This window comes from Schistocerca piceifrons, chromosome 9 (genome assembly GCF_021461385.2).
Source record: "Schistocerca piceifrons isolate TAMUIC-IGC-003096 chromosome 9, iqSchPice1.1, whole genome shotgun sequence".
NCBI lineage: Eukaryota > Metazoa > Arthropoda > Insecta > Orthoptera > Acrididae > Schistocerca > Schistocerca piceifrons.
Window position 1 is genome coordinate 136,822,324 of NC_060146.1, and position 10,065 is coordinate 136,832,388.

The following is a 10,065-nucleotide window of genomic DNA, read 5'->3' on the forward strand; positions in this document are numbered from 1 at the left end:
AGCTGAAATCTAGAATTAGCGAGCAATTTACGTAACAGTTCGTAGTGACTAAAGGGAAGTCTATCGTGTAAAAAGTTATATCTGGCGTTCCCCAAGAAAGTGTTATATGCCCTGTTCTATACCTAGTCTAAAAGGGGCGATCAAAAGTTTCCATCCGAAGGCCGTACAGTCGAGAATCGGTATGCCAATCAGGCAAAATTTCCATGAGCTCTCAGGCAATCATTCTACTGACGCACCAGCTTGAAGATTCCCCTTTGGTAAACCACCATGTCCTGATGTGAAATGCGAGCAGAAGTTCATAACTGCTTGCTGCCCATTTTCGTCCGACAGGAGTCATCGCCTCTTCAAGGACTTCTTTAAGGGACCGAAGAAGTGATAATCGCATGGATACCGTTCTCCAGTGATGGGGACACAAGATTCCTAGAAGTCAATTAGCAAAGGGACCTGGTAAAGAGATAACAGAGACAGCATCACCTTTTCAGCTGGCCCTTAAACTTATTGGGACGAGGCGACGTTCTATGACACCATTAACCCATACACATTCTCTTGTCTCCAACAGACGTGTACCGGGCTTTGTCCTTCTCCAGCCAACAAACGAACATCACGTGGTTCCTGTTTGGATGCATTTAGTAACAACGTTGCCATATTTCACATTTGCAAATTTACCTCACGCACGTCGGAAAGACACGAATGCCACACTAATCCATTACCTACGTGTCGGTGCTTATAAACCTGCATCGGAGTCGCGCTACGTTGGATATACGCTGCACCAACGCCCTCTAATAGGAACTTTTAGATCGCCCTGTAGTAGAACACCCTCCTCTAGCATTACCTTTCTTTAATACCAGGAATATTTTCGAATCTATTATAGGTGAACATTATCTCAACTGAAACTTCCTGGCAGATTACAACTGTGTGCCGGACCGAGACTCGAACTCGGGACCTCTCAGTTCGAGTCCCGGTCCGGCACATAGTTTTAATCTGCCAGGAAGTTTCACATCAGCGTACACTCCGCTGCAGTGTGAAAATCTCATTCTGATTATCTCAACTGTTTAACTCAAAAATCTCATATGATTTTCTATTCAATGTATTATATTTCAGACCAAAATGTATAAAGGGAAATTAATTTGTTACATTTGATATTTACTAGCTCTGTTTGTATAGCTAAAATTATTATTCTTTTAGGAATATTTGAAATTACGAAATATACGGAATACTTAAAATTTATATTATTAATTCCACAATCTAACGCTAACTATTAAATCTATTTCTGAATTCATTTACCAAATAATGCTATAATTTTGTGATGATTCTTCTTTTGTCAAGAAAGTTTGTAAACTCTTTTGTTTTGTAAACTCTTTGGAATGTGCTATTACCGCAGAATGCGTTAGTAGTGGGCATGCCTCATGGAAACGGAAGCGTTTTTGACTTTGGCAATAATAATGTAGTGTTTGATTGTATGAAAATGGAGATTGTGAAGTCAGTATGATATAGAAGAATCGAATAAAATTTTAAAAAATGTCATAGAAACAGAAAGTACTTCATCAATTATTATGTCACCTGGAACCCAGAAAATCAAAATTTGAGCCTAAACAATCTACCCATAGATGTACTGCAGCCAACAACGAGAAAATGAAGATATCAAAAAAAATTTTTCCTATCTTACTACTCTCGTAGCTATTGAAACTAATTAAGAGACTAAAATTTTACTGGTGATGTGTGGGAGGGTAAGATTACAGGCCGTTATACAGGATGTTTCAGGAGAATGAACATATTCTGGACGGTAATAATTACGAAACATTGGACGTGCCGTCAGGGGAATGTGTGTTGTTTGAATGAGCGTAACCTAGAGTTTCAGATAATGGTCTCTGAACGTCGGTCAATGCACCTTCTCAGTTTTAAGTCAGTAAGAAGTAAGATGGCGTCCGCTCAACAGAAGGTGTCTTCTGTGCTACAGTTTGCAAAGAGTGAGCCAGTGATTTCGGTCCAGCCTGCTTTCCGTCGGCATTTAGGCACTGATCCGCCAGCAACAGAGAAGTTCGTCATTGATATCACCAATCTGAAGAGACAGGATGCTTGTGCAAACGTCGACCTCGCACTTTTGATGGCATGGTGGATAGAATTCGGCAAACGTCTGAGCGGTCTCCACGAGAGTCTACTCGCCACACAACAACACGAGTGTCTGATGAGTGTTAAAGCGTCGATTTGTGTGTGAACCATACAGACTACTAGTGCAAGCTCTTCGGGTTACTGATGAAAGGAAACGGGTTGACTTCAGCAATGCTCTGCGTCAGAACATGGAAGATGGTACATTTCTTACCACGGTTAATTTTCAGTGACGAAGCAACATTACATGTTAGCGGTTAAAGTAACCAGAGGCAATGTGCGCATATGGGGACTCCAAAACCCTCATGACGTTATCGAGCACGAAAGAGACTCACATAAAGTGAACGTTTGTTGTGCCATTTCTCGTGAAAAAGTGTACCTTCTTCTTCAGGTAAACATAGTGACTAGAATAAGCTGTCTTCAAATGCTGCTCAACTGGCTTTTTCCACAACCTGAGGGGGACTCTGATGATTTCATTTTCCAACAGGATATAGCACGACCACAGTGTCACAACAACGTACATCATATTCTGACTCTGACTCAACGCTGGATAGGACGCACCGGACCTCGAGACACTGTCCTGCTTTCTTGGCCATCTCCCTTTCACCTTGTGACATAGAAGAAGTGAAGAACAGAATAACAGCCGCCACTAACTTCCGTAAAAGGAGATATATTGAGTAAAGTTCATGGCGAATTTAGCTATCATCTAGATCTTGTTCGTGCACTGGTAGTGGACACACAGAACATTTGTAATAATACACCTAAGACTTTGAGATTTTGTGAGTATTTTGCAATCGATCCCATGTTTGTAGTACGTTTAAATCAATAAATATATAGTTTTGAAATCACATCATTCTTTCCGGAACACTCCGTGTTGTTGTTGTTGTTGTGATCTTCAGTGCTGAGACTAGTTTGATGCAGCTCTCCATGCTACTCTATCCTGTGCAAGCTTCTTCATCTCCCAGCACTTACTGCAACCTACATCCTTCAGAATCTGCTTAGTGAATTCATCTCTTGGTCTCCCTCTACGATTTTTACCCTCCACGCTGCCCTCCAATGCTAAATTTGTGGTCCCTTGATGCCTCAGAACATGTCCTACCAACCGATCCCTTCTTCTCGTCAAGTTGTGCCACAAACTTGTCTTCTCCCCAATCCTATTCAATACCTCCTCATTAGTTATGTGATCTACTCATATAATCTTCAGCATTCTTCTGTAGCACCACGGAGGAGGAAATTAGTGTTTAACGTCCCGTCGACAACGAGGTCATTAGAGACGGAGCGCAAGCTCGGGTGAGGGAAGGATGGGGAAGGAAGTCGGCCGTGCCCTTTCAAAGGAACCATCCCGGCATTTGCCTGAAGTGATTTAGGGAAATCACGGAAAACCTAAATCAGGATGGCCGGAGACGGGATTGAACCGTCGTCCTCCCGAATGCGAGTCCAGTGTGCTAACCACTGCGCCACCTCGCTCGGTGTGTAGCACCACGTTTCGAAAGCTTATATTCTCTTCTTGTCCAAACTATTTATATTTCTCTTCTTCAGAAACGCTTTCCTTGCCGTTGCCAGTCGAATTAGAAGACCATCTGACATCCGTCTTAGGCTCTTTACAGATGATGATGTTGTTTAAAGGTAAAGTTCCGCGTTCAGGCCCCAAATCGGGTCAGTTCGGTCCGACCAGTCACCGTGTCATCCTGTGACTGGATGCGGTATGGAGGGGCATGTGAGTCGTTGTCGGGTTTCTTGAGCTTGGAAACTCTGCTGGTCGGTCGAACAGCTCCTCAATTGGCCCCATGAGGTTGAGCGCAGCCCGTTCCAGTCGTTCCACCAGGGAAAAATCCATGACTGTACCGAGAATCGAACCTGGATCCTTCGCATGGCAGTCATGATCACTGCTTGCTGCTTGCTGCTGTTTAACCTCAGTAAAGTCATCACAAGATCGATTCCAAATGTAAGATGATTTAGACAAGAAGTCAGTTGGTCCCAAAAGTGGCAACTGACTTTAAACAATTGGAGGGTCTCTATGTGAGCCTCTTCATGTTGTTGATAATTCTTCCGGGTTATATGGCCGTGGTCCATGGAATTCTTCTATTGCTAACGTTTCGTACTATACTACGTTGGACATCCTCAGAGGTATGGCTGTTCAAACTCACTTAAATCTTGATAACCTGCCATTATAGCAGTAGTAACCGACCTAACAACTGCGCCAGACACTTGTTGTCTTATATAGGCGTTGCCGACCGCAGCGTCGTATTCTGCCTGTTTACATACCTCTGTATTTGAATACGCATACCTATACTGGTTTCTTTGGCGCTTCAGTCTATGTCCATCTTTCAACTCGGTCAGGAAAAACATTAATCAGACGAAAAATACTGTCGTTTTAGTACCATCTGATTTGCTTCTTCCGTACCCTGTTAAGAGATTTATCGAATTATCTATCTAGATCCTACTAAAAGGAACTACACTCCTGGAAATGGAAAAAAGAACACATTGACACCGGTGTGTCAGACCCACCATACTTGCTCCGGACACTGCGAGAGGGCTGTACAAGCAATGATCACACGCACGGCACAGCGGACACACCAGGAACCGCGGTGTTGGCCGTCGAATGCCGCTAGCTGCGCAGCATTTGTGCACCGCCGCCGTCAGTGTCAGCCAGTTTGCCGTGGCATACGGAGCTCCATCGCAGTCTTTAACACTGGTAACATGCCGCGACAGCGTGGACGTGAACCGTATGTGCAGTTGACGGACTTTGAGCGAGGGCATATAGTGGGCATGCGGGAGGCCGGGTGGACGTACCGCCGAATTGCTCAACACGTGGGGCGTGAGGTCTCCACAGTACATCGATGTTGTCGCCAGTGGTCGGCGGAAGGTGCACGTGCCCGTCGACCTGGCACCGGACCGCAGCGACGCACGGATGCACACCAAGACCGTAGGATCCTACGCAGTGCCGTAGGGGACCGCACCGCCACTTCCCAGCAAATTAGGGACACTGTTGCTCCTGTGGTATCGGCGAGGACCATTCGCAACCGTCTCCATGAAGCTGGGCTACGGTCCCGCACACCGTTAGGCCGTCTTCCGCTCACGCCCCAACATCGTGCAGCCCGCCTCCAGTGGTGTCGCGACAGGCGTGAATGGAGGGACGAATGGAGACGTGTCGTCTTCAGCGATGAGAGTCGCTTCTGCCTTGGTGCGAATGATGGTCGTATGCGTGTTTGGCGCCGTGCAGGTGAGCGCCACAATCAGGACTGCATACGACCGAGGCACACAGGGCCAACACCCGGCATCATGGTGTGGGGAGCGATCTCCTACACTGGCCGTACACCACTGGTGATCGTCGAGGGGACACTGAATAGTGCACCGTACATCCAAACCGTCATCGAACCCATCGTTCTACCAATCCTAGACCGGCAAGGGAGCTTGCTGTTCCAACAGGACAATGCACGTCCGCATGTATCCCGTGCCACCCAACGTGCTCTAGAAGGTGTAAGTCAACTACCCTGGCCAGCAAGATCTCCGGATCTGTCCCCCATTGAGCATGTTTGGGACTGGATGAAGCGTCGTCTCACGCAGTCTGCACGTCCAGCACGAACGCTGGTCCAACTGAGGCCCCAGGTGGAAATGGCATGGCAAGCCGTTCCACAGGACTACATCCAGCATCTCTACGATCGTCTCCATGGGAGAATAGCAGCACTGTACTAGCGCCGACATTGTGCATGCTCTGTTGCCTGTGTCTATGTGCCTGTGGTTCTGTCAGTGTGATCATGTGATGTATCTGACCCCAGGAATGTGTCAATAAAGTTTCCCCTTCCTGGGACAATGAATTCCCGGTGTTCTTATTTCAATTTCCAGGAGTGTATTTACGAGGCTGACTGCAACTGCTTCTGCTCTGCTTGCGCCCATACTGAAATTTCTGGTGGAAACCAATCTTAACCGACTTTTAGTCACAGCTGGCACATTCTCAAAGTAATGACACACGCGGCAGCATTTTCCCATTTTCCTTTTTTTAATCTACCCCTTTATACTCCTTTGTCATGGGTTTTCATGTAAGTTCGATTAGGAAAGATAGGAGTGCGTATCCAGATTATCATGTATCAACCATCAGATCTACACGATACAATGGCACACTTCTTTGCGATAGGATGGTTGTGTCTGCAAACATTTACCAAGTGCAAAAGGCAAAGAGCTGTGTAGAATAGTACGAGGATATGAGAGGGATCCGACAGATCTCTCTAAGTGTTATAGCCCCTCTGCTGTTTATAATATATACGTGTAAATGATTTAGGAAAAAGCCTGGGCCATCTTAAACCGTTTGTAGATGATGCTATCATTTACCGTCTAATAAAGTCATCAGAAATTAAAAACCAGTGTGGCAAAATGATTTAGACAAGGTATGTGCATGGTGCGAAAACTGTCAATTACCTATAAATATTTTCTACTGTAGCGGAAGAGGGAAGAGAGCGTCACAGATATGATACGAGACTTGGGGTGGCAATAGTTAAAACAAAGGTGTTTTTCGTTGCGGGAAGATCTTTTCACAAAATTTTAATCTCCAACCCACTGCTCTGAATGCAAGAATATTTTGTTGACAGCCACCTACACAGGAAGAAATGATCGTTGTAATAAAATAAGAGAAATCAGAGTTCATACAGGAAGATTTGAGTGTTCGTTTCTCCCTGGATTCTGTTGAAATATGGGTCGGTAGATAAGTAGAGTGAAAATGGTCCGATGAACGTTCTGCCAGGCACTTAAGTGTGCCTTGCAAAGTAGTCTTGTAGATGTAGACGCAGATGTAGCAAAGCCTTGAATTTTGCTTGTTCAGGTTCCACTTCACGCACTTCTTGGCATGATATAACAGTGTGTTAACAGCCAATCCTTTCCGTACTCGTACTCGTACAAAGATAATGGGACACAACCTCTATGAGTTCACAAATAATAATAATATTCAGTTTATGTCTGTTGTATAGTCTGTTGCAATAATCTGAGTTTTTGTAAACAAATTTTTACGAAATGAAATAATTATTGTGAAACATTTTATTCCTAATAAAAAACGCTAACTAAAAACGTCATATGCATAATCCTTATTTACACAATGTTAACTTAAAAAAGTCGAAATTGATTTGTAAGAATTTTGCGTACGAAAATGATAGATTGAATTTATCGATATTGCTCCGCGACGTGAAATGAAGAGACCGATACCCGTTTAGGCGAACTCGCGGACCTCAGGACAAGGCATTCAGCGGCTTCTTCCTTTTTCCTCGGTTGAATAAACCATTGCGTGGCGGAAATTCCAGAGTGAGAACGACTCGAGTTTCATGGTGGAACGTTCCCTACACAGATAAAATGCAGACTTCAACAACAAAGCTCTCCCCTGTGTCATCCACCATTTCGAAAAATTTGTCCCTTTGAAAGGCGACTATGTAGAGGAGGACCAACACCTTCACCATGTTGCTTGATTTTTTCGAAGTGTTAATAAAACATCATCAGTAATTGTCAAAAATGGTTCAAATGGCTCTGAGCACTATGGGACTTAACTTCTGAGGTCATCAGTCCTCTAGAACTTAGAACTACTTAAACCTAACTAACCTAAGGACATCACACACATCCATGCCAGAGGCAGTATTCGGACCTACGACCGTAGCGGTCGCGCGGTTCCAGACTGTAGCGCCTAGAACCGCTCGGCTATCCCGGCCGGCAAAATTGTCAAAAGTTTGCATAACTGAAGACCAAATTCAACAGTGGAAAATAAAGGGTGGAGTGTAACAATATTATGAAAACGATAGTTGCTTCTCACTACACAGCGGAGATGCTGAGTCGCAGATAGGCAGAACAAAAACACTCTCATGAAGTCAGCTTTCGGCCAAAAAGGTCTTCGTCGGCGATAGACAACACACGCGCACACACAGACACACACACACACACACACACACACACACACACACACACGCACACACACACACACACACACTGACACACACCAACGCAACTCACACACATATGACCACAGTCTCTGGCTGCTGAGACCACAGTATGATCATGTGTGTGTGCGTGTGTGTGTGTGTGTGTGTGTGTGTGTGTGTGTTGTCTAGTTTCGACGAGGGCCTTGTTCGCCAGAAGCTCACTTTCTGAGAGTCTGTTTGTTGTGCCTATCTGCAATTCAGCATCTCCGCTATATAGTGAGTAGTAACTACCCTTTTCATAATACCGAACACCAAATCGTTGGGATAAGACAATTGATTAAAACTTCATCCATCTATTTCTAACGAATAGCCGAAGATGATAGTCATATTGTACACTAACTTGGTCATCATTCACACCAATTAAGTTATATGTTGACATTAGTTCAACTAACTTCATCCAGTATCCCAAAGAACAGCATAACACTTATCAAAATACTCTCTCTCTCTCTCTCTCTCTCTCTCTCTCTCTCTTTCTTTCTCAGCGCCGCATGATTCCTTTGAAAGATGTACTAACTTTCGAATCGTGCATCATTCATCGTGGCCAAAGGGCAACAGAGAAGTCCCTAATTTAAACTTAGTTTTGTTACCTAATTACTCCCAAACCTACAAAACAATGACTTTGTTCCTCTAAATGAAAACTGCTGTTGTGCTTCCAGATAACTGAACAGATCCATTTGAAAGTGAAAAGAACTGTGTTGATGTCTTTACATCCGTGGTAAATAAGGTAATCAGATCACAGTGGCAATTATTTTACGAGGCTCTTCTCACTAATCGATACCTTGAGATCAGATTACTGATACACTGCGAGTGGCAGAAGATACTTCACATGTTGTTTAGGGTGTGACGTGTGCCTGCTGTGTTTATTATTTATATAGTTCAACCACAGCTGTACAAAACATAAAGACATCTAAGAACTCAATTGTACTTTTCTGTTGTGTCGCCAGTATTCTGACTGGTTTGAGCGGCCCGCCACGAATTCCTTTCCTCTCCTGTGCCAATCTCTTCGTCTCAAAATGAAATGGTAATTAAGTCAAGACCCTAAGCTGTTGACAGGCGTTGATATACATCACCGGGACTTGAAAATTTGTGCTTCGACCGGGACTCGAACCCGGGATCTCCTGCTTACATGGCAGGCGCTCTATCCATCTGAGCCACCGAGGGCAGAGAAGATAGTGCGACTGCAAGGATTTATCCGTTTCGACATGCCCGAAAGAACAGATACCATTTTCATATATCTTCTTCCCAGAGTCTCACTTACACACACCATCTTCAATCATTAGTTGAACACATTCGGAGCTCTCAAATCCCCTACATTTTTACTCTCTATGGCTCGTTCAAGTACCAAGGAAGTTATTCCCTGACGTCCTACCATCCTCCGCTTTCTTCTTGTCAGTATTTCCCATATGTATTGATTGGCGACTCCATAGTGTCCTGTGCACTACGACCAGATAATAGGTATACTTGGAAGAAGAGACAGCATTGGTCATATATTTTTGTTTATTATCGCAAAATCGATTTTCGGTCACTTAGTGACCATCTTCAGTGCTGTAATATATAACTTAAATTAGTAAGCACTGGTACCAGTAAGCTTACGGCGATCACATAGACTCTATGTGATCGCCGTAAGCTTATTGACACCAGTGCTTACTAATTTAAGTTATAATTACAGCACTGAAGATGGTCACTAAGTGGCAGAAAATCGATTTTGCGATAATAAACAAAAATATACGACCAATGCTGTCTCTTCTTCCAAATTTCCCATATGTTCTTTTCTTTGCCATGTCTGCGGGGAATCTCCTCGTTCCTTATGCTAGCAATTAACCTAATTTCTACATCTACATCTGCATAGATACTCCACGAGCCACCGTAGGCTGCGTGGCAGAGGGTACCCTGTACCGTTACTTGTCATTTGCCCTCCTGTTCCACTCGCCAATAGAGCGAGGGAAAAACGACTGTCTGTACGCCTCAGTATGAGCCCTAATTTCTCGTATCTTATCTTTGCGGT

General features: G+C 44.2%; 1 non-coding gene across 1 annotated transcript; it reads right to left on the reverse strand.

The window, feature by feature from the left end:
- Nucleotides 1-9,147: 9,147 nt before the first annotated feature.
- Trnat-ugu lies at nucleotides 9,148-9,222 on the reverse strand. Its single transcript has one exon. It is a non-coding gene; the product is annotated as a tRNA-Thr (tRNA).
- Between the last annotated feature and the right edge of the window lie 843 nt (nucleotides 9,223-10,065).